Genomic DNA, 23,766 nt, shown 5'->3' with positions numbered 1-23,766 from the left:
GCGGCCTCGCTCCAAGGCCGGGCGCCCTGCTGCTTTAGGGCAAGGCCGGTGGGGACAGGCCGGGCTGGCGTCAGCTTTCCCCTTCTCCTTGCATGGCCAGGGCCTGCAGCCCGCATTCTGATTTGTGTGTATTATTAGGTCCCGGGACTCCTGCAGCCGAGGGGGAGCCTCAGAGGGAGGGGCCCAGTCCAGTCTGTGAAGGGAATTTGTCCCTGAACTTGAACTCTGTTGGGGGTCCTCCAGCCTGGCCGGCAGGGCAGGCCCCCCACCTCCTCCAGGCCTTGGATGAAGGTACCTTTTCTTACTGTCCCCTGACTGTCCCTGAGCCCACCTTGCTCGGCTGCCCCCCCGAGTCCCCCACCCAGTGGCTGGTTTCTATTCCATGAATTAACCAAGTTCATGGCTGATGGGGGCTTCACTGCTTCCTCTTCCTGGTAACATGTAGGCTTGTTTACTGGGGCGGTAATGCCACAGCTCTATGGGGGAGTCAGTTTTGGAAACTGGGACCACGCTGCCCCGGAGGCGAGGGTTGGGGGCCCTGTCCAGGGAACAGAGCCCCCTGGCTTCCAGGCAAGGCCCTGGGTGGCCGAGCTTCAGGGAGGGGAGGATGCACATTCTTCTGGTCCTGCCCCTGCTCAGACACTATTTGACAATGACTGTCGAAGGGGAAAAGCTGTGCAGCGTTGCTGCTGAGGTGCCCAGGAGTGACGGGCACTTTCAGGACGAGGCCTCCGCACCCACTGCCTTCATCCAGGTGAGCAAGCCTGCCCTCTGCCTCTCCGGGGCTCGGAGCCAAGGCCGGGCCAGATGATGATGATGATGATGATGGTTATTTACAAAGTACTTCTTTAAACTTTGTTTCAAACTTTATTTCCAGGCTTCTTCGGCTTCAATAGCTGCAAAGAATGAATTGTGTATAAGCCAAGGCTGACAAGAGCTGCAGTGTCCAAGGGGAAATTCAGATTTTTCCTGATCAAAGAGCAAACATTTAAAAGCAGTCCTGATGTAGGACAGCAGCTCCCAGCAACGTCTTTAAGTTGCATCTTCAGAAGCTGACTCAGTGCAGCTTGCCTTGTTCTTGGAAGCCTGCACAGAGTTCTGCATGAGCTCTGCGCGCCCCCATCGCTCCTGACCTTGGCAGGAACACGCAGGTGAGGACCTGGTCCCCGGAGGCCTGAAGCAGGAGCCGCAGGAGCAGCTGTGCCATGCCCAGGCTATCCCGCCCTGACCCCTAACCTGACCCCTTGGTGAGACCCCCTCCGTCCGGGGTGGCACAGGGTGAGGGCTCCAGACTTTCTTCACAGCAAGCGTCCCCCAAAGCAGGCAGCCTGGCTGCCAATCTCATTTGCGCTCTCACAGCCCTGGGTGGCCCCACCTCCTGGGGACAGAGATCCCATCTCCCATGGGGGAGACACTGATGAGGGCACAGCCCCCAGGGAGCGACGGGCTGGGCATCTCGTCTCTCCTCCCTCGCTCCCGGGGACAGTCCCTTGTGACTCGGTCCTCCCCACCAACCCTGGTCTTATCTTTAGCATCTGTAAAACAAAGGGCAGCAAGTCACCTCCAGGGGCCCTCTGCCCCGTCTCTGGAGTCCTGCCTGCCCTTCTGTTCCCAGCTCCGGACACCCTGGGCTCCTGAATGCCCCCGTGGCCTGTGGTCAGTGCTGGCAGATTTCCCCCACATCCCCCCGCCCCAGAGAAACTGTCCTCCCTGGCTTGTGGTGCCCAGGTCTCTGATCTTTTAGTGTAGGGGCTGTCCTTTGTCCTCTCTCCGGCCGGCTGGGACCAGACGTGGCCACAACAGTGTCAGAGGGATGAGTTGATGCTCGTGCGATGCTTAGAATAGTGTCTCGAACGGAGCAACTGCAATATATGCGTTTGCTGACTGAGTGAAGGAGCTGTTATTTAAAATCTCAGAGATTTTTCAAAAGTAAATTTATTTCGGAAAAATTTTAGATTTGCAGAAGAGTTGCCAGGGGAGTACATAGACCCCCATCCATCGGCCCCCCCCAGGTCCCCCACTGTCCCACCTTCCATCACCTGGGACATCTGTCGCTCTGAGGAACCAGCCTGGGTGTGTTTCTATGAACTACGCTCCAGGCTGAATTTGGGTTTCGCCTGTTTTCTCGTCGGTGTCCTCCTCCTGTTCCAGGATCCCATGGACCCCACGTTGCATTTAGTTTCATGTTAATCATCTCTGGTCTGTGACAGTTTCTTAGTCTTGTTTTTTGTGACCTTGACAGCTTTTTTTTCTTTTTAAAAATTTTCTTTAAATTAAAAAATAACATTTTTTTAAACTTTTTTGGGGGGGAGGAAGTAATTAACTTTATTTACTTTTTTAAAAAATAGAAGTACTGGAGATTGAACCTAGGACCTCGTGCACGCTAAGCACGCCTCTGCCACTGATCTGTCCCCTCCCGATCTTGACATTTGGAGGAGTACCGGTCAGGTAGTTGGGAGAAGGTCCCTCAGTCTGTGTTTCTCTGGTGTTTTTCTCATGATCAGATTGGGGTTATGGGTTTTCAGAAAGAATACTAAAGAGGCAAAGTGCCCTTTGCCTCGCATCACACAGGGGGGCACACGAGACCCGTGTGGCACCCTGGTGACCTTAACCCTCACCACGTGGCTAAGGGGGTCTCTGTCAGGTTTCTCCACTCTGAGTTACTATATTCACTTTCCCTGCAATATTCTTCAGAGTCTGGGCTTAGAGCTTAAAGGAAGGGGGAATTAAGCACCACCCCCTGGAGTGCGAAGCATGTCCATGTGGCGTTTGGAATCCTTTGTAAGGAGAAGCTGCCTCTTCTCACCCGCTTATTTACTTCTTCAATCATCATTTACATCAGTGTGGATTCACATATGCCTTGTTACACCTTGGGTCATAATCCAATGCTGTCTTATTTATTCTGTTGCTCAAATCGTTCTGGAGTTGGCAATAAAAGCTCTTTTGGGTTGCGTGAGGTAATAGAAAATGTATGTATTGGTCTCTGCCCCGGGTTCCTGGCACAGAGCTCCTAAAACCCCTGGAATTTCACAAGTGACAAGAGCACGAGGAGCATGTCTTGTTATAATAGTGGCCTTTGACCTCTGTTCCGGACACTCCTGACACCCTAGGGATTTCCTGGGTGATTGGAGTGTCTGTTGTTCCAAAGAGGTGATTTCTGGGTGGGCTTCTGGATGGCTCCTGGATGTGGGCCGGTCACTAGCAAGACCAAGCCATGATCAGAAGCTTGGAATTTTCAGCACCCTCACCCCCCCTTTCATCTATAAACAGAGTTAATGATCGATCATGCCTACATGATGAAGCCTCCATAAATCCCAGCAGGCTGGGCTATTTGAGCCACGGAGAAGGGCGCACGAGGCGCTGCCTTGGCCACAGGACCGTGAGAAACCTGGTCTTGGCTCCTGCAGGAGAGGCCAGTCTAGGCGATGCTGGATTCCTGGCCCCCGTCAGTCTGAAGGTGGCCGGCTTTGCCGTCCTGGCTGAGCTCCGCCTTCACCTTTGGGGAGGTCAGTGGTGACTGGCCGCCAGCTGCACCTGCTTGTCACCAGCCCCCTCCTCTGTGGGCACAAAAGGGCTGTACCACCTGGGCTTGAGGTCTCCCTCTTGAAATCAGGACAGAAGGCACATCTGAAGGACACGTGCAGTGCATGGGTTCCAGAGCTTCTGTATTAAAGGGAAAGGAATCTTGGCTCAAAGCACCAAGAGTCTTAAGAGACAAGACTGTTGTGAAACAGAGGAAGGTATCCTAACTCTTCCTTCTGTTTTGGACCTTTTACAGGTGTGGCCCTGCAGAGGACACGCCAGGCTGGTGCTTCATGAGTGCTGACCCCACAGGGAACTGTGTGCTCTCGGGAGAGACATGGGATTTACATCAGAGGTAGGTAAGGCAAGGTGACAGACACTTATTGGGCACTTACTGTGTACCTAGCACTCCGCTGGCCACTAGGGAAGACAGCAAAGGAAGAGGAGACATCTCCCCTGCCCTAAAGAAAGTAAGATGCGCAAGAAACCACCCTGGGAGCAGTGGTCCTGGCCCGTGACACCTCCGTGGTCCCGCCAGTCACGACCTGGCTTCCTGGGCCTTTGGGAGCAGACTCATAGTCTGATGGTCATGAATCCTAGAGGTCACTCCCCAGGTGTGTGACCTTGGGAGATTCACATCACCCCTCCAGGTCTCCACTACCTTGTCACTAAACCAAGATGAATATTTGCGAGAACATTGTGAGGACTGATGCTCTGACGTCTGCCTGGTCTCAGCTGGGGCGAGGTGGACTGCAGATGTTACTGGGAGGACCTGTCATGCTTCTTTAAGACGAAGGTCCAGGTCCAAGGCCACCAGCCTGCCGCTCTCTTCTGAGTGCTTTCAGGGCAACTTCAAGGAGGCACGTCCAGGCAGGAAGGGAGGGTGCATGCCCCAAGGCACTCAAATCTTGATTTGAGACCCACTTCAGACTTCTGACCTCCACTGATGTCAAACGGTAGGTTTTGTATTGTTGAAACCGCTAAGTTTCGGGTAATTTGTTACAGCAGCAATGGGAAACCAATCCAGGTGTCTTATGAACATGACCCTCTCTAGGGCTGGCTTTCCTCTTGACACGGACCGAACATTGTGCAGAAGCCGCGGAGATCACGTCACAAAGGCGGGTGTTTTCTTTAGGGTCTGTACTCCCAGCATGCTGCCCCAGAGTAATTCACACTGACGTTTATGTTGGGTGCAGGTTTATTGTCTGCATCCACCTGACTTGGTTGGAAGCAAACTTGCTTTGCATTCTTTGAAGTTCCTGCTGCCTTCTCTTTCGAAGGCAGTAATTACCCCCCTGTGCTATTTTAGAGCATCTTCAGTTCCTGAATATCAGGATGGCAGCAATATCCTGCAGACAGATCCTCTGCGCCTGAAGGTTTATTTCCACGCGTTGCTTTTCCCTTCTAAATAGCAAAGTGTCTCGAGGGCAAGGCATCTTCCCGGAGCTGGGCACGCAGGACCGTGGCATTTCTGTGCGCACATGTCTGTGAGGGTGTGGGTTCCTGTGCTCTAAACCTCTCCAGAAATAGATGGACTAAACCTTCCATGGGACTGAGGAAGCCTCAACAGCAGCAAACCTACTTTACTCTCTCAGCCTTGTTGCTGATTTAAGATTGAACCAGAAATCTGTTCTTTCGGGTAAGGCTTCTCCGCCAACAGAAACTTCCACAAATGGACGTCCTCCATCACATCACAGACGGCTCGGCGGATCAGCTCGTTGGAGCCCATAAAGCAGCACGTGCATATGTGTCATCTTAGATCTATTCTCATTTTATAACCAATGGGTTCTTTTTTGTCCTTTTGAGAACTCAAGACATGGCAGGGGAAAAGTTTCTTCTGTAGAGCACAGGGAACTATGTTCAATATCTTGTAATAACCTTAAATGAAAAAAATGTGAAAACAAATATATGTATGTATATGAACAGCTGGGACATCGTGCAGTACACCAGAAATTGACACATTGTAACTACTATACTTCAAATGAAAAAAAAAAAAAAAGATTTGGCAGGGACAGTGTTAGGCTCTATACCTAGTGTGGTGGTTGGGAGCTCAGACCTGGGAGCCAAACTGCTGGGCTCAATTCCTGGCTCCCCTCTGACCAGCTGAATGGCTTTGCCCAGACTCTTAACATCTCTGTGCCTCAGTTTCCTCCTCTGTAGGAGAGGGTAACAGTATTTGCCTTCGGGAGTGTGCTCTGAGGATGACGTGAAATGATGTTCGTAAGGTTCTCAGGTGCCCAGCATTTTAGAGGCCCTCCCAGCATCTCTTTAAGGCAGGGATTTGTCAGACATGTCCCATGTCTCACCCTGGGGACTATAATTCTACTCGGAGTAGCTTGTGCCGAGTGGACTCCTTGATTGATTGATGGTCCATTGATTTTCAACAAAAGTGCCAAGACTTTTGCAGAGCCACATGCAAAAGAATGAAGTTGGACCCCTACCTTACACCAACACAAAATTAGCTCAGAATCAGTCGTAAATCTAAATGCAAAATTTTACATTATAAAGATCTTAGAAGAAATACAACAGTAAATCTTTGTGCCCTTGGAATAGGTGATAGTTTCTTGTATCTTATTTCTTATTATATCTTATTTCTTACATCTAAGAAACTATACACCAAAGGAAGGCACAAGCCACAGAGAAATAGGTAAATTAGTCTTTCTCAAAATTAAAACCCTTTTTTCCAAGTTCTATATCTTCTTTTTATTTTTTTAAAAAATTTTAAATTATTTTTTTAACATTTTTTATTGAGTTATAGTCATTTTACAATGTTGTGTCATATCTTCTTTTTATTTTTAATTGAGATATAGTTGACATATTATATTCATTTCCTGTGTACCACACACAGATTCGATATTATATATATTACAAAATGATCACCACAAAAGTCTTGTTAACATTCATCACCACACATTTACAGTTTTTTTTTCTTGTAATGAGAACTTTTAAGATCTGCTCTCCTAACAAATAGACAATACAGTGTTATTAACTATAGTCACCACGCTGTACATTGCATGCCCAGGACTCACTTATTTCATAACTGGAAGTTTTTACCTTTTGACCACTCTCATCCATTTCACCCACCTCCCCACCCTTCCTCTGACAACCACTAATCTGTATTCTGTATCTGTGAGTTTGTTTTTGGTTTTGTTTTTTTAGATTCCATGTATAAGTGAGATCATATGGTATTTATCTTTATCTGACTTATTTCGTTTAGCATAAGCCCTCAACAGTTCAACTATGTTGTCATAAATGGCAAGATTTCCTTCTTTCTTATGAATAAGGTACCATTATATATACATTACAAATATATATATTTCTTTATCCATTTATCCATTGATGGACAGCAAGGCTGATTCCATACCTACTGTAAAGAAGGCTGCAATGAACAAGGGGGCACATATATCTTTCTGAGTTATTCTTTTTGATTTCTTTTGGATAAATATCCCAAAGAGGAGTTGCTGGATCATATGGCAGTTCTATTTATAATTTTTTTGAGAAACCTCCATACTGTTTTCCGTAGGGGCTGCACCAACTTACATTCCCACCAACAGTACACAGGAGTTCCTTTTCTCCACATCCTTGCCAACACTTGTTACTTCTTATCTTTTTGATAATAGCCATACTAACAGGTGTAAGATATCTCACTGTGGTTTTGATTTGCATTTTTCTGGTGAATAGTGATGTTGAGCACCTTTTCATGTACCTGTTGCTCATCCATATATCTTCTTTGGAAAAATGTCCATTCAGATCCTCTGCTCATTTTTAAACTGATTTTTTTTTTTTTTTTACTATTGAATTGTGTGAGTTCTTTATGTATTTTGGGTATTAACCGCTCAAAGTGCAGGAGCTTCTGTCCCTGAAGTTAGGGTGCATCACGCTCCAAGTGTGGGTGTCTTGCCAACCAGAAAGCTTTCCAAATCCTGTACTGCTAGGATTTTATGGAAGCTTCCTGACAGACATGGTTAATTATTGACTCTGTTTCTAGACTTTCTCCCTTCTCTGGAAAATGAGGGGTAAGGCTGACATTTGAAAGGTTCTAGTCATTGCTCAGTTTCTCTGGTGACGAGCACCCATGCAGACATCCAGAGTCATCTCAGTGGAATGAAAGATGCTCCTAGTGCTCTTACCACTTAGGAATTTATGGGGGGTTTGGAGCCCTGTGTCAGGGAAGAAGTCAAAGAGAAATAATAGAACAAGAGATGATCTTAGTGCTCTCATCACTTAGGAATTTATGGAGCTCTGCGCTGGGAGCTTATTATTTCATATATATATAAATGCAACAAATTTTTGTATAGTGATTTTGTATCCTGGAACTTTACTGAATTCATTTTTTAGAGCTACCATTTTCTGATGAAGTTTTTAGGGTTTCTATATATAATGTCATGTCATCGGCAAATACTGACAGTTTTACTTCTTTTTCTCTGATTCAGATGACTTTTATTTCTTTTTTCCTGTCTAATTGCTATGGCTAGGACTTCCAATACTATGCTGAATAAAACTGGCAAGACTGGGCATCATTGTCTTGTTCCTGATCTTAGAAGAAAAGCTTTCAGCTTTTCACTGTTACGTATGATGTTAGCTGTGGGTATGTCATATATAGCTTTTATTATGTTGAGGTACATTCCTTCTATACCCACTTTGTTGAAAGTTTTTTTAAAATCATAGATACTAAACTTTGTCAAGTACTTTTTCTGCATCTATGGAGATGATCATGTGATTTTATCCTTCATTTTGCTAATGTGGTATATCACATTGATTTGTGGATGTTGAACCATCCTTGCATCCTAGGAATAAGTCCTACCTATTTATGGTTTATAGACCTTTTAATGTATTGTTGAATTCAGTTTGTTAATATTTTGTTGAAGATTTTTGCATTTATGTTCATCAGGGATATTTGCCTGTGGTTTTCTTTTCTTGTAATATCCTTGTTTGGTTTTGGTAGGAGGGTTAAAGCTAGTCTCACAAAATAAGTTTGGCAGAATTCCTTCCTCTTCTACTTTTTTTGGAAGAGTTTGAGAAGGGTTGCTATAAATTCTTCTTTGAATGTTTGGCAGAATTCACCAGTGAAGCCATCTGTCCTAGACTTTTGGGCTTGGGGAAGTTTTTGATTACTGATTCAATCTTCATAGGAATTTATCCATTTCTTCTAAGTTGTCTAATTTTTTTGGTGTATAGTAGTTGTTTATGATCTTTTGTATTTCTGTGGTATCAGTTGTAATGTCTCTTCTTTTCTTTCTGATTTTATTTGAGTCATCTCTTTTTCCTTGATGAATCTAGCTGAAGTTTTGTCAATTTTGTTTATCTTAAAAAAAAAAACAACCCAGCTCTTAGTGTCATTGATCTTTTCTATTGTCTTTTTAGTCTTTATTTCCACTCTGATTTTGTTATTTCCTTCCTCTTACTAACTTTGGGCTTCATTTGGTCTTCTTTTCCTAGTTCCTTGAATTGTAAAATTAGGTTGCTTATTTGAGATTTTTCTTGTTTCTTGATGCAGACATCTATTGCTAAGTACTTTCCTCTTAGAACTGCTTTTGCTGCATCCCATACATTTCAGTGTGTTATATTTCCATTTTCATTTGTCTTGAGAAATTTTTTATTTCTTTTTTTATTTCTTTTTTGATGCATTCATTGTTCAGTATTGTGCTGTTTAATCTCCATATATTTGTGAATTTTTCAGTTTTTTAAATTGTAATCATAATTACACACAGTTTTATATCATTACTGTAGTCTAAAAAGATTCTTGATATGATTTCAACCTCCTTAAATTTATTAAGATTTGTTTTATGATAATTTATCATGGAGACCATTCCATGTGTGACTGAGAAGAATGTGCATTCTGTTGCTTTTGGATGGAATATTTTGTAAATGTCTGATAAGTCTATCTGGTCTAATATGTTTAAGGCCAATGTTTCCATATTGATTTTCTGTCTAGATGATCTATTTATTGTTGAAAGTGGAATTTTAAAGTCCTCTACTATTGTATTGCTGTCTATTTCTCCCTTAGGGCTGTTAATATTTGCCTTATATATTTAGGTGCTTCTATGCTGGGTGCATAAATATTTACAAGTGTTATATCCTCTTGTTGGATTGACTCCCTTGTAATTATATAATCTCCTTCTTTGTTTCTTATTACAGTCTTTTTCTTAAACTATATTCTGCCTGATAAAAGTATAGCTACCCCAGCTTTCTTTTGGTTTCTTTTTTCCATGGAATATATTTTCCCATCTTTTCACTTGCAGTCTGTGTGTGTCCTTATATCTGAAGTGAGTCTCTTGTAGGCAGCATATCAATTTTTTTTTCCATTCAGCCACTCTATGTCTTTTGACTGGAGAATTTAGTCCATTAACATTTAAAGTCATTATTGATATATATGAACTTGTTTCCATTTTGTTCATTGTTTTCTGGCTATTTTCTAAGTCCTTGGTTCCCTTCTTCTCTTGCTCTCTTCTTTTGTGATTTAATAATTTTCTGTAACAGTATGCTTCTATTCCTTTCTCTTTAACTTTTGTCTATCTACTGTAGGGCTTTGCTTTGAGGTTACTATGAGGCTTACATAAAACAAATGTAATGGTTTAAGTTGATAATAACTTAAGTTTAAGTGTATTCTTAAAATCTACACTTTTACTTCCCCACCATGTTTTATGCTTTTGGTGTCACAATTTACATCTTTTTATCTTGTATATCCATTAACAAATCATTGTAGTTGTAGTTATTATTATTATTACTCACTATTTTTATCTTTTAACCTTTATACTAGCTTTATAAGTGACTAACCCACCATGTTTACAGCATTAGATTATTAGGAATCTTACCGGTGAGATTTATACTTTTATATGTTTTCCTGTTACTGATTAGTGCCCTTTTGTTTCAGCTTAAAGAAGTCCTGTTCACATTTCTTGTAAGGCAGGTTTAATGGTGATGACCTCCTTTAGCTTTTGCTTGTGTAGAAAACTCTTTCTCTCTCCTTCAATTCTGAAGGACAACTTTGTTGGGTAGAGTATTCTTGGTTGCAATTTTTTTCTTTCATCCCTTTGAATATATGGTGCCACTCCCATAAGTCCCTTATACCATCTTCATCCTTCTTCATTCTTTTTTCTTTCTGCTGCTCTGATTAAGTGAGTTGCAACTGCCATGTATTAGAGTTCACCGATTCTTTCTTCTGCTTTATATCGCCTGCTGTTGAACCTCTCTAGTGTATTTTTCAGTGCAGTTATTGTATTCTTCAGCTCTGTGATTTCTTTTGGTACTATCTTAAATTTTCCACCTCTGTTGATATTCTTACTTTGTTCATTCATTCTTTTCCTAAGGATTATTAGCATCTTTATGACCATTATTTTGAACTCTTATCAGATAAATCACTTATTTCCATATCATTAAGGTCTTTTTCTGAGGTTTTATCTTGTGAGTTTTTTTTTTTTTCATTTGGAACATATTCCTTATTTTTTCATTTACCTTGACTCTCTGTATTGGTTTCTATGCATGGGATAAAATGGCCACCTCTCCCAGTCTTGAAGGAGTGGCTTCATGTAGGAGATGAACCTTGTTGCTCAACCCTGTCCTAGCTCTTGGTTGTCTCTCAAACCTTTGTGATTGTCCAGACAGTCTACTTTAGTCTTAGTAGCTCCCAGGAGGTGAGAGTGTGTCAAAACCCATCAGTGTCCCAAAAGGGAGAATCTTAGCATCTAGATGCAGGCTGATTGGAAGCCAGATCCTGACAGCAGCTTCTAAAGTATGTAAATGTACTTCCTTCACAGGGAAGCCTGGGAGATGGGCATTTTTGTCTACTCCCACTTCGCTGAGGCCTGGGTAGTAGCCAGTTAAGAACTGTTTCTTTGTTTGCTTCCATCCTGTTGAACCCTGTGAGTACAACCCCACTGGCTACCAGAGCCAGGCTATCAAGGAATGTGTCTTCTGGGCAGCAGACACAAAAACCAGATGTGTACACAATCTTCTCTCTTGGAGACACTAATGACCTCGGGCAGGGCAGAGGGAGAGTGTGAAGAGAGCACCAGCCAGCCTCCCTGGTCTCTAGAGAGGATTGCAATCATCCTCTAGATACACATTTAATTAGAAGCCTGCCCTTCAGAACAGAGTTGTGAAGATAAGCTAATAGGCCCCCTTTGCAGAAATACGGGGTGAGTTTCAGTCTGCTGTGTCTGTGCTGTGCCCCAGGGGGCAGCTGGCCAAGAACTGTCTCTCTGTTTGTTCCAGTCCCATGGGACCTACAAATGCAAGCTCCGCTGGCCACTAAAGCCAGGGGACACAGGGGCACCTCCTGGGCAGCAGCCACAAAGACCAGGGCACTGCATGTACAAACTAGGAAGCCAGATGTGAAAACTGGGGCACCGGATGTGGACAGCTCCTCTCTGGGGGACACATGCACTCTGGAGTGTGGCAGAGGAGAGTGTGAAGTCAGTGCCTGCCCTCCAGGTCTCTGGAAAGAATTAGTCGATCCTTAGATATGTGTTAATAAAGAGTCTGCCCCTCAGGCTGCAGCTCTGAAGATGACCTGGTAGACCTGCCTCCTTCACAGACTGGCTGGGCCCTCAGTCCATTTACCTCTGCTGTGCTTTGGGTACTGGCTGTTTAAAACCCTTTCTCCATTTGTTATAGTCCTGTGGGACCCACAAGCATCAGCCCCACTGGTCAGCAGAGCCAGGCAATCGGTGTCCCCTGGGTGGCAGCTGAAAAAGTTGGGTGTCAGATGAGGGTACAAGCTCCCCTCTGGGAGGTACTGGCAACCTGAAGCGAGGCAGAGAGAGTGCCAAGGTGGCACCTACCAGCCTCCAAGCCCCTGGATGTGAGTTAAATCAGAACTCTGCCCCTCAGGCTGATGCTTTAAGATAAACCTATTGGCCTCTTTCACAGAAAGTGTGGGGGAAGCCCTGGAAGGACCGCTTCTCAGGTCACTACAGCCACGTGGGTCTTGTGGGCACAAGCCCAGTCAGTTTTCAAATCTGGAAGTTTGGGCGGCTCATCTCTCAGGTGCAAGCCTCAAAACTAGGGGGCCAGGTGTGGGGTTCAGATCTTTCCCTCCTCAGGGAGAAACTCGGGGATGTGAGTTTGTGGGTCACCAGGTTGGGGGTGGGGTTTATGGTGAGACTGAGTCTCAGCCTCTCCCTACACATTTTTTTTTTTTAATTAAAGTGTAGTCGACTTACCATGTTGTGTTGGTCTCTGGTATACAGCATAGTGATTCAGTTATACACACACACACACACACACACACACACTCATTCTTTTTTATTATAGGTTACTACAAGATATTATAGTTCCCTGTGCTCTACAGTAGGACCTGTTTTTTGTCTGTTTTATATATAGTAATTTGTACCTGCAAATCCCAAACTCCCAGTTTATCTCTCCCCACAATAAGGTTGCTTTCTATGCCTGCGAATCTGTCTTTTTATTATAAATAAGTTCCTTCGTGTCCTTTTTTTAGAGTCCACATGTAAGTGATATCATGTGGTATTTTTCTTTTTCTTTCTGGCTTCCTGCACTTAGTATACCAATCTCCAGGTCCATCCATGTTGCTGCGAATGGCGTTATTTTATTCTTTTTTATGGCTGAGTGGTATTCTATTGTCTCTATATATACCACAACTTCTTTATCCAGTCATCTGTTGATGGACATTTAGGTTGCTTCCATGTCTCAGCTATTGTAAATAGTGCTGCTATGAACTATTTAGTACGTTTCTTTTTGAATTAGATATACCTTCAGATATTTGTCCAGAAGTGGGATTGCTGGATCATAGGGTACATTTTTTTTTCAGTTTCTTAAGGAATCTCCCTACTGTTTTCCATAGTGGTTGCACCAAATTACATTCCCACCAACAGTGTAGGATGGTTCCCTTTTCTCCACACCCTCTCAAGCATTTATCATTTGTAGAATTTTTAATGATGCCCATTTTGACATTCTGATGTGAGGTGATATCTCATTTCCTCCTACCTACTTAGATGTGGGCTTTTTCTCATTTGTTCAATGTGTAGGAGATATTCAGCTGGTTTGGGTTTTTTTTTTTTTCCAGAGGAAATTGTTCTGCATGTAGCTATAGATTATGTGCCCATGGGAGGAGCTGAGTTCAGGATCCTCCTATGTCATCATCTTGAACTGGAACTTCAACATTAAAAATGTTGTGCTTCAAAGGACACCATCAAGAAGATGGAAAGGGGGGAGAGTGTATATAGCTCAGTAGTATAGCATGTGCTTAGCATGTGTGAGGTTCTCGAGTTCAATCCCTTGTACCTCTATTTACAGAAATGAAGAAATAAAATGATTACCTCCCTCCCCAAAATAAAAAAATTTTTCAAAAGATGAAAAGACAACCCACAAAATGGAAGAAAATATTTTCCAATCATATAGCTGATATAGCTGATAGGAGACTTGTATCCAGAATGGGTAAATGATTCCTGAAATTCAACAATAAAAAATAAATAACATAAAAAGAAAAAAAGAGGACGCTAATGAACTCATCTACAAAACAGAAACAGACTCTCAGGCATAGTAAACAATCTTGTGGTTACCGGGGGAAAAGGGGTGGGAAGGAATAAATTTGAGTGTTTGAGATTTGCAAATGTTAACCACTATATATAAAAATAGATAAAAAATAAATTTCTTTGGTATAGTAGAGGGACCTATATTCAATATCTTATAATAACCTTTAATGAAAAGGAAAATGCAAATGAATATATGTATGTATATGCGTGACTGAGACATTCTGCTGTATACCAGAAATTGACACAGTGTAACTGACTATACTGCAATTAAAATGAAAAAAAAAAATAGGCAAAGGATTTAAATAGACTATTCTCCAGGAAAAAAGATAAAATGGCTAATAAGTGCATGATGTTCCACATCACTAGTCATCCTGGAAATACAAATAAGGACTGCAATGAGATGTCACTTCATCTCCAGTAAGATGTGAAAAGAGACCAGAAAAACTATTAACAAGTATACGGAGAAATCAAAATGCTCATACATGGCTGGCGGGAATGTTAAGTGGTATAGCCACTTTGGAAGACATTTTTGCAGTTCCTCAAAAAGTTAAATATAGAATTACCATATGGCTTAGAAATTACACTCCTCTGTATATACCCAAAAGATTGGAAAGCAGGTACTCAAATACTGGTACATGAATATTCATAGCAACACTCTTTGATAATAGCCAAAAAGTGACCATAACCTGTCGACATATGAATGTATAAACAGAATGTAGTCTATCCATACAGTGGGCTATTATTCAGCCATGAAAAAGAATGAAGCACTGATACATCCTGTAATGTGGATGAATCTGGAAAATCTTATACTAAGTGAAAGAGGCCAGGCACAGAAGGTCACATATTGTATGATTCCAACTTATGTGAAATATCCAGCATGGTTAAATCTGTAGAAACAGAAAGCAGATAAGTAGTCACCAGGAACTGAGGGTAGAGGGGTCACAGGGAATATCTGCTTACTGGGTATGCGGTTTTACTATAAAGTGATGGCTTGGAACTAAGTAGAGATGCTGGTTGCACAACACTGTGAATGCACTAAAAGCCATTGAATTGTTTGTTTTAAAATCATTAATATTATATCAATTTCTTTTAAAAAATATTTTGTTTACTTACTGTATTATTTAATTTTGGTGAGGGAGGAGGTAATTAGGTTTTATTTATTTGTAGAGGAGGCACTGGGGATTGAACCCAGGACCTCACACATGCTAAGCACGTGCTCTACCACTTGAGCTGTAGCCTTCCCCTTGTCAATTTCACTTCAGTAAGAAAACTTAGGATAGTGATCACGCACACTGGGTATAGTGACCAAAGGAAGATTCTGAGGGGCTTCTGGGTCACTGGTAACGCTGTTTCTTAATCAGGGTGTGGAATATACAAGTGCACTCAGTATGTGAAAATTCCTTGAGCTGTACACTTAGGATCTGATACTTTGCTGGATTTATATTATACATTTATAAAAAGTAAAAATGAAAAAAAATTGCCCAGGACATTGCCTGGCACTATACACCAACCACTGCTCAGTCCTCAAAGATGGCTCAATTGCCAAATCCTCAGGCAACAGATTTTTTTTTTTTTAATGAGAAAACTGCTGGAAAATGGGCATGGGTGTTTAATATTTGAAAGAGTCTTTCTGCTTTATTTATTAAATGCCATGCTAACTGGTAAAATATCCTGTTAAATCCTTTTTATGGCAATTCTAAAAGTATTTTCGCCTGTCAGGTAGTTTGTGGTGTTAACTCAGGCAATGTCCTGTCTAGAGGCACAGACCCACCCCTCTCACTGTGGTTGTGGGAGGACCTCCCGGGGGCGCCTGGAACCCATGAGGATATTCTGTATGGATTTGTACCACAGCTCCTCACCTTAAGGACTCCAAGAAGGAGTTCCGGGTACCACAGGCTTCCCAGATCTCAGTACAGAATGTGCACATGGAGGACGCACTGCCTGCTGGCCATGTTCTGGCCCCAAATGACTCTTCCAGGCCCTCAGATAAGCCAGTCTCTCTCCCACCTTAAGGCCTTTCTTTGCTCATGTTGTCCCCACTGCCCACGGTCCAGCCTCCCCACCTCCGGACATGTTGGCTCCTTCACTCTTCAGAAAGCAGGTAAAGCTCCACGTGGCAGAGGGGACCCAGGACCTGCTTTAATCAGATGTGATAAGACACTCAGACATGGAACTGACTATCATGAAGAAAGAAGTTTTTATACAAAAGTTCCCAAGAAACAGGAGGTAGGCCAAGCTATGCAGAGCCACTGGGGGAAGTACCAATTTCGTCAGGAGGCAGAGGAAGCAAGGGGAAAATGTAGGCTTGGGTCTTTATTAAGGTTTCTGTGGGAAGGAGAGGGCGAGGCAGGGCAAGCAGGCTCCAAATGTGCTAGTTTGCATTCTTCTTCTTCTTCTTCTTCTTTTGTTTTTTTAAATTTGATGGAGGGAGTGGGGATTGAACCCAGGACCTCATGCATACTAAGCATGTGCTCTACCACTGAGCTGTTACCCTCCCCACCTCCAGATGTGCTAGTTTGGATCATTCAGTGGACTCTAGGTGTGGAGGTGTCCCTAGCTGTCTGGCTGTGGATTAGAGCAGGTAACAGTGATCCTGAGTGGGGGGGGGGGGGGCGGGGGGCTCTGGGGAGGCTGGTTTGCATTTGAAAAGGCGAGGTAATTTTCTCTCTAGGAATTGGCTAGTCCCGGGAAGAGCAGTCGCTCCAGGTGTTATCCAGATGTCAAAGCACCAGAATACAGAAAATAGGAGACATTTTACTACAGAAGCCTTCCTAGAACAATAATGTTTATTGTATTTTCTTTTCTTCCCCTTTTTTCGTTTCTTTTTTATTGAAGCACGTTTACAATGTTGTGTTAGTCTCAAGTGTACAGCAAAGCGATTCAGTTCTACATATATCTATATATTCTTTTTCATTGTAGGTTATTACAAGGTACTGAACAGAGTTCCCTGTGTTTCTGTTTCCTTCGCTAGAATGCGAGCTCTGGGAAGGGGCCGTGTCTGTCCTTTTCACTGGCGTATTTCTAGTGTCTAGAACTTAGTAGATGCCCAATAGTGAATGAATAAGTGAATGAAATTATGTTTGCTTTGGCAAACTCTGAAATGTTAAGATCTCCTCTACTAACGCCCTAATTGTGCATGTGTGTGTGTGTGTGTTTAAGTTGGACATACCAGTCTCAGTTGCAGACAGGTCTGCAACACAGTGTGTTCTTCCCCGGCTGGTCTGCCCTCTCAGGTCTCCCAAATGTTTGGACAGATGTTCCCACCCATGACTCAGCAATAAAGTGCCGCCTGGAGGGGAAACGGGGGATGAGGGAGGCTGCTGCACCTGTAGCGTACGTGCTATTTTCTTACCAACTCCTTTTTTGGGAGGAAGAGGGCATTTTTGCTTTGAAAGCATCAAGAGAGTGGGAAGGTTGTACTTTTGCTAAAAGGATGTGGTGTCTCCAGCTGACCTCTTTTCTAGACCAGATCTCTACTGGGATGTAATGCTTGTGCTAATTCCTGTAGAATTAACTCCCTTAGCGTGTAACTCTCCAAACTGGCCTAATGTGCAGCTGGCATTTCCCCAAACGTGGACGAATTCCCTTTGGCTGTGGAGCCAAGTAAGTGACTTCTATAACTGGAAGAAAATGAGGTCGGTAGGCTGCTAACTCCCAGCTGCAGGAAAAAAAAAAAAAATGAAGAAATGAAAAAAAAGTGAAGGGAAGGAGAGAAGGAGATGCGTGGAGACAGCAGGGGGCTGGGTGGGTGGGCCCTCCCCACACTGGCATTGTCATTTTTTTCCCTTAGAAATTTGATGGGTGGAAAAGGGCATTGGTTGTTGACTTCAGTGCTTTTCTTTGTTCACTAGTGAACAGAACTTTGTTTTTTTGTGGGACGTGTGTGGAATAAGCTTACTGGGCAAACTTTGCCTCTTGTGATGGGCTGCCGCATCCTCTGGTGATCATTAAATCCACTTCTCTTGGGGGGAGGGTATAGATCAGTGGTGGAGTGCATGCCTAGCATGCACAAGGTTCTGGGTTCAATCCCCAGTGCCTCTGTTTAAAAAAATAGACAAATAAATAAACCTGCAATTGCCTACCCCTGCTTAAGAACAAAAAAGGGGGAACAGTTTTTTTAAAGAATCCGCTTCTCTTATTGGTTTGTAAGCCCTCTTCACACTCCAGTTTCTGGGTGCGTTAATCTCTCGCGCTCATTTTTTGCGCCTCCTCATTTCGAGAAGTTGCGGCGGCTTTGCGGGTATTTGCACATTATCAGTTAGCGCGGGCGCACACATCTGTGGCTGGAGTCTAGTTCTGAGTTTCACGCTGGCGAGGAAAACTCTTGTCGCTGGGATGATAAATTTGCTTCCGTCAAGAGTCTTTGGTTGAGCAGGGCTGAGATCGCTTTACGAGCTTGGGTGGCTCTGTGACAACTTTGCCGTTGGGTGAAGGGACAGCAGGCAGCCGACAAAGCCCAGGGTGACAGGGAGAATAGCGATGGGGACTCAGACCCAGGGACAGGAGCCTCCTAACTTGCAGTGAGGTCTTGGCAAGAACTGGAATGTCTCTGGGGCTCGGGGACTGATCTGTTCTAAAAAAGTGAAGGGATGATGTTTAAGGGGTTACGCTACACATTTACAGAGGTTGCCTGTGGGGAGGGAAGGCAGAGCGGAGGTTAGACGCCAAGGGAACTTGTACTTTTCCTTCTATCTACTTCTGCACCACGTGGGCTATCAGAATCTCTGTGTATTTGTGAATTTCCCCAATATTTTATTATGAAAAACCTCAAGCATAAAGAATGTCTGAGAATTATGAAAAAATTAAAAATTTTTAAAAAATTAAATAAAAATTAAAAATTAATTAATTAAAATAATAAAAAATTAAAAACAAATTATACATGAACACCTATCCACCTGCCACCTAGAGTCCCCCAGCACTAACATTACTATACCTGCTTTGTCACTGATCCACCCACCTGTCCATCCCTTGACCTACCCTCCAATTCAGCTGATGTTTTAAAATTTATTTTTTATTTTATTTATTTCTGCTACTTTTAGAGAGAGAGGTAATTAGGTTGGTTTGTTTGTTTGTTTATTTTAGTGGAAGTCCTGGGGATTGAACCCAGGACCTCATGCATGTTAAGCAAGTGCTCTAACACTGAGCCATACCCTCCCCCACCTTCCGATTTTTTGATGCATTTCAACGTTGCAGATCTATATTCACAAAATATGTATATAATTAGCGTTTCAGTCTTTTCATAAGGAGAAATGTTTAAGTTAAACGATCCTTAAGTTTACATCCAACTTCAAAGGTTACAGTATGGCACTCTTTCCAAAACGTCTCTAACAAAAAGATTTCTGGCCCTTCACTGAGGAAGGTATTTTCCCTCAATTCCTTTGATATAAGTAAAATGTAGTTTTGATTCAAAAATGAGAAAATAGAGACAAAAAGATAAAAACGTTCAACCCACCCAAAGAGCTAATTTTGCCATGTTTAGATCTGGATTATTTTTTTTCCAGTGCAAATATATGTAAGTAGTTAAACAAATGGCGTCACACTCTGTCACCTGAACAAAGACCAGTGGTGAGACTGTGGATGGGTACACGCTGCCACACCGTTTGTGAAGCGAGTTTCTCACAGCGACCCGTCCACGTGATGCTGTCACTACCTGAGTGTGATGGATGAGGAGACCAAGGCTGAGAGAGACAAGGAACTTGCACAACATCACACGGCAGGTAAGCGGCAGAGCTGGAACTGGGACTCCAGTCTCGTTAATACAAAGAACATACACATAGCTCATACTATTTTTATTCCAACCAAGAGGAAATTAGCATTCTTGCACCTGATCAAAGAAATGGATACACGATTTTGGATCATGAAGGTTGTTTTCAGGTACAAAATTCGTGTTTAGAGATATTTGGCTACATTAAGAGAAGGAGGTATGTTAGAGATGTGGCTGTGAGTACGGGGACTGCAGCTCGACCAGCTCCAGCCAAGGTGAGAAGGGGAGCCCAGTGTCCAGCGTGAGAGACGCAGCTGGCCCTCAGGGAGGGACTGAACGAGGGCCCAAGGGCACAGGGACCGCCCCCCGCTGCTCGCCGCCCTCCTTCCTGAATGTCTGCTTTGCTCTTGCCTTTGTGGGATGGTTTTCTCCGCTTGTGTAGCCTGCTTTAGAGAATAGATCCCTTCAGCTCCAAATCTAAACTTCTCAGTCCAGCCTTAGGCAGCAGCTCCGACTCCCTCTCAGCTCTAACTGGCAATGCTAGGAGTGAGAAAATCGGGTTGGCCTAGATTGAGTCAAGGCTCTGTCCCCGCTCTTGTAAGCTACAGCCAGGTGAAGGGGCGCCCCAGCAGTAACCTGGCCGATGGGAGGTCGTGGTCCCCAATGGGGGAGGGGAAAGAGAGGAAACGTCCTGCAGAAGCGGGTGACCGGCTCGGGGGGTGGGGCAGGCACCCTAACAGACACCCCTCGAAAGAACAGCTGGAGCAGAAAGGCCAGCAATCCAAAAGCCACCCGGCCTTGCGTCCTGCCTGCCCCGCGCGCCGCTGGAGCCAGGTCACCTGCGGGCAGGGCGGGCAGGGCAGGCGGAGTCCTTAGGGGAAGCAGGGACAGTACGAGGACGGCTTTCGGCGGGCTCTGGGGACATCTGCGCGTGCCGTGTGTCGTGAGATGAAAGGCTGAGGGGCTCAGGTTGGTCCCTGAATTAGTCTGCCCCGGGCTGCCACAACACGGGACCACAGATGGGCGCGCTGGGGGCTGGGGTGGGCTTAAACACCACCATCGAGTGTCTCATGGTTCAGGAGGCTGGAGGTTCAAGATCAGGGCGTCCGCAGAGTTGTTCCCTCACAGTCCTGTGAGGTAGACTCTCTCCTCGGCTTGCAGACGGCGGTCTTCTTCACGTGGCATCCTCCCCACAGATCTGTTTCCCCTTTTTATAAGGACACCAGCAATATTGGATTAGAGCTCACCCTAATGATTTCACTTTAACTTTTTAAAAATTTTTTATTAAAAATTTTTTTTAAAATTTTATTAAAAAACTTAAAATTGAAGCATAGTCAGTTTACAGTGTGTCAGTTTCTGGTGTACAGCATGATGTTTCAGTCATCCATATGCAGACATATATTCCTTTTCATATTCTTTGTCATTATAGGTTACTACAAGGTACTGAATACAGTTCCCTGTGGTCTACAGTAGAAACTTGTTGTTTATCTATTTCATAGGTAGTACTTAGTATCTGCAAATCTCAAACTCCCAATCTATCCCTTCTCATCTCCTCCCCCACCCCAGTAACCGTAAGTTTGTTTCCTATGTCTGTGAGTTTGTTTCTGTCTTGTAAACAAGTTCATTGGTGTCTTTTTTTAGATTCCACATATAAATGATATCATATGGTATTTTTCTTTCTCTTTCTGGCTTACTTCATTTGAATGATGATCTCCAGGTCAATCCATGTTGCTACAAATGGCATTATTTTATTCTTTTTCAATGGTGGAGTAGTATTCCATTTATAAATATACCACAGCTTCTTTATCCAGTCATTTATTGATGCACATTTAGGTTGTTTCAATGTCTTGTCTATTGTAAATAGTGCTACTATGAAGGTTGAGGTGCATGTATCTTTTTAAATTTAGGTTCCCTCTGGATATATGCCCAGGAGTGGGACTGCTGGATCACAGGATAAGTCTATTTTTAATTTTCCATACTGTTTTCCATAGTCTCTGCACCAAACTACATTCCCACCAACATCGTAGGTGGGTTTCCTGTTCTCCATACCCTCCCCGTCATTTATCCTTTGGACTTTTGAATGATGGCCATTCTGGTTGGTGTGAAGTGATACCTTGTATATTGATCTGCATTTCTCTGCTAATTAGTGATATTGAGCATCTTTTCATGTGCCTATTGGCCATTCCTATGTCTTCATTGGAGAATTGCTTGTTTATGTCTTCTGCCCATTTTTGGATTGGGTTGTTTGTTTTTTTCTTATTAAGTTTTATGAGTTGTTTACATATTCTGGAAATTAAGCCCTTGTCAGTCTCATCTTTTGCAAATATTTCCTCCCATTCCGTAAGTTGTCTTTTTGTTTTGCTTATGGTTTCCTTTGTTGTGCAAAAGCTTATGAGTTTAATTAGGCCCCATGTGTTTATTTTTGCTTTTATTTCTATTGCCTGGGTAGACTGCCCCAGGAGAACCTTGCTAAGATTTCTGTCAGAAAATGTTTTGCCTATGTTTTCTTCTAGGAGGTTTATCATGTCTTGTCTTATGTTTAAGTCTTTAAGCCAAGGGCCTCCATTTTGCAAAGTTCAATAACCACTTGTTCAGTGAAGGACTAGGAGAGGCCAGGGCCTTCTCAGAGGTTCCGGGAGAAGGGCGGGAGCTTGAATCAAAGGTGGGTCTTCTTGGCAAAACAGGCCCAAGTATCCAGCCCAGAAAGCTCTTCTCTCCTCTTGGAGAGGTGAACGAATGGGTTAAACACGAGCTCTTCCTGTGTGTGTGTTGAGGGGGACGGGGCGGGTACAAATACGCATGCGTGTCTGCGCACAAGCCCACCTGTGCGTGTGTGTGTTTGGTCCTTTCACTCTGAGTCCTTTATGAGACGCCAATACTCTTATTATTCTTACTCAGAGAGTCAGGTGCTTGTAAATAAAAGCCTTGACTTTGGGGTCTTCCGTATTTCCGGTGAGGGTTTCAAGACCCTAGGTTACTCATCAAAGCCAAGGATACTCGCCTCTCCTGAGACAACAGAATGTGGCCTCTTTAATGGTGAGATAGTCACAGGGTGGAGAGGAAGTGCCGAGAATAGTGATGTTTCAAGATATTCTGCCTCATCAGGATCAACAGATGTAATGATTCATGTGTCTCAGCGCGTGTTCAGAGAAAAGGAAAAAGCTGAAAGAGGCAGAATCGAGCAGCGCTTGCACGACTTGATCTCCTCTCTTCCCTGTGAAACGACACGTGTGATTTTTGTTTAAGCCACTCTTCCTCACGGCGCTGGTGACTTCCTGATCTGAGCAGAAGGAAAAAGTGTCCTCTTCGGAGTGATTCTGATTTTGATTACGTCTTTGAGTGTCCTGGATGATACTGTAATAAGCAGAGGAACGGATCAGAATGTAAACAAATGATTCACCCCCTCCTGGAGAACGGCAGTTGGCCCAGCCCCCACGACCACTGTGGGTGCAGATCGTTTTCCACCGTCAGGGAGGGGAAAGCACTCTGTACCTTCATACAAAATAAAAAGCAGACAGTCATGCTGTCTGGTTTCAGTCTCTAAAGAACAAAATCTTGAGCATTTCCTGTAAGCCTGGACTCCCAGCAGGAACCCCCTCATCCCGGGCTTTTGAGTTAATGTCTGAGATATGAGGAGCTGGTCTTTTCCCATCATAAAGAGAGAGATGTCAACATGGTGATCCTGGGGGTTTTTGTCACGTTAGCTATGTATTGGATCTTTCCTTGGATGAGCTAGTCTTATTGAAGGGCTCCCTTGCCTTTTTGCAAATAAAAATCGTTTGTTTTTTTTGGAATACTTTTTGCCTCTGAACCTTGCCTTGACAGATCTAATGAATGAATTTGATTTCACAGTTTTGAAAAGCATACATGTTGCTTTTGGTAGAACCACATGGAGCATTTAAGGGGCCCAGAGCCCCAGTGTTTGTTTTGCCACCGTTCCATCCCAGTGCCAGCACTCTCCTGCCCCATAAACCTGGCATCAAGGCCCTGTCTGCCCAGGCGCAAGGGACAGGAACAGCCTCACTGGAAGCATGGGAACACCAG

The 23,766-nt window shown here is 43.7% G+C and overlaps 1 long non-coding RNA gene across 5 annotated transcripts; it reads left to right on the top strand.

Moving 5' to 3' along the window:
• The first annotated feature begins 207 nt into the window (after nt 1-207).
• Nucleotides 208-23,468, top strand: LOC105097354 (uncharacterized). Of its 5 annotated transcripts, none has more exons than XR_837921.3 (5): nt 208-754; nt 878-1,151; nt 3,779-3,877; nt 19,520-19,735; nt 22,828-23,468. It is a non-coding gene; the product is annotated as an uncharacterized LOC105097354 (long non-coding RNA). The 5 variants fall into 5 exon arrangements; XR_010381829.1 differs by having other exon boundaries at nt 21,630-23,468; XR_010381830.1 differs by lacking the exon at nt 22,828-23,468 and having other exon boundaries at nt 208-291; nt 666-754; nt 19,520-20,965.
• The last annotated feature ends 298 nt before the right edge of the window (nt 23,469-23,766 follow it).

This window comes from Camelus dromedarius, chromosome 8 (assembly GCF_036321535.1).
Source record: "Camelus dromedarius isolate mCamDro1 chromosome 8, mCamDro1.pat, whole genome shotgun sequence".
Taxonomy (NCBI): Eukaryota; Metazoa; Chordata; class Mammalia; order Artiodactyla; family Camelidae; genus Camelus; species Camelus dromedarius.
Note: the sequence above shows the minus strand (reverse complement) of the source record. Positions and strands in the feature narration are given on the sequence as shown.